The following is a 1,561-nucleotide window of genomic DNA, read 5'->3' on the forward strand; positions in this document are numbered from 1 at the left end:
GTAAAATGTTTTGATAATTTATATTATATTTAAATATAGTCATAGAGTGAATTTTAGTACCCATTTGAGAACTTAAAATGTGAAAATAATGGAGTTTGTTACCAACATAGTTATGGATCGAAGCTGGATGAATGCACGTCGTCTTAGTGAAGACTATGAAAAAGGGGTTGATATATTAGGCTAAAAATAAGTGTTAAATTTGTCTATTTGGGAATTGAATGAGAATTTCTCTTCATGTAATTAGACTTAATTATGTGTAATAGTTACTCTACAATTTATTTGTTTATTATATGTTTTGTTAGTTATTCAAATTTTTAAATATAGTCATGGAGTGAATCTTATTATCCATTTGAGAACTTAAAATGTGATAATAATGGAGTTTGTTACCAACATAGTTATGGATCGAAGCTGGAGGAATGCACGTCGTATTAGTGAAGACTATGAAAAAGGGGTTGCTATATTCTTGCAATATGCTCAAGAACATGCAGAACACCCAAGTCGTGTACGTGGTGCATCTGGTTCATGGGGACTTCGAGATTACTTCGGTCCACCACAACGAACAATGGGTCAATCTGTAAATGGGGATTCCCTAAGGAAGATGCAGTTAGAGTTTGAAGAAAAAATGACTGAAATGAAGAGATCTTTAGAGCAAAAGATCTTATACTTGGTTGGGAATAAACAACTAATTCAAGACAAAGCGGATGAACTTCCTGAACAAGTTCTAGTCAGCACAAAAGGCTCTTGTTCTGTTACTGATCAAGCCTTTCAGTATGAGTTATACATTGATGGAGATCCTCCGTGTGTGGTTGCAATTGGACGACAAATGGAAGGAGGGTTAACCATTCATGGTGTTCCTCTACCGAAGAATTGCACACGTGTCGTGGTTGATGAAGTTAGAGATCCAAATGCACAACATCCTATACCAACTACAGAAGTTCAATTTGTAGGAGAGGCTTTAGGCACATTTGTGGCTTGGCCTAGAAATCTAATCTTGCCATACATTGGGCAACAACAGGTATTGTTGTCTGGTTTTGTTCTCTTCATAAGAAACCCAACAACGAACTGAAGAACTTAATTCAAGGGTAATGTTCCAACTTTCATATCATCTAATAAGTATATAACAATTATGACTAATATGTCATCAATTTAACCAGAGTTGTAGGTGGCACAAACTTTTTATGTCAAAGGAACAGACAAAAGCAAGTTCAAATTATATATCCTATGGTGAGATATCATTTAATTATTAAATTAATTATTTTGTCTACAAGTTATACGATATGAATTTTCCTTTCTTTTATTGTAGTGCAATAGACAGATTAGTTCATGGGAATGTGGGTACTACGTGATGTATTGGATCAAAGCAATCATCCATGCGGGAATTTATGATAATTGGAAAGAGGTAAACACTTATAACTAATGCACGAGTTCTACGATTTTAGGTACGCCACTACATAATAACATTTTTTGTTTTAGGTGTTCAATGATCCATCACCAATATTGAAAGAGACCATTGTCGAAATAACACATGAATGGGCAAGTTGTCTTTTACAACGTGGAGATT

This window comes from Vigna radiata, chromosome 7, assembly GCF_000741045.1.
Source record: "Vigna radiata var. radiata cultivar VC1973A chromosome 7, Vradiata_ver6, whole genome shotgun sequence".
NCBI classification, from domain to species: domain Eukaryota; kingdom Viridiplantae; phylum Streptophyta; class Magnoliopsida; order Fabales; family Fabaceae; genus Vigna; species Vigna radiata.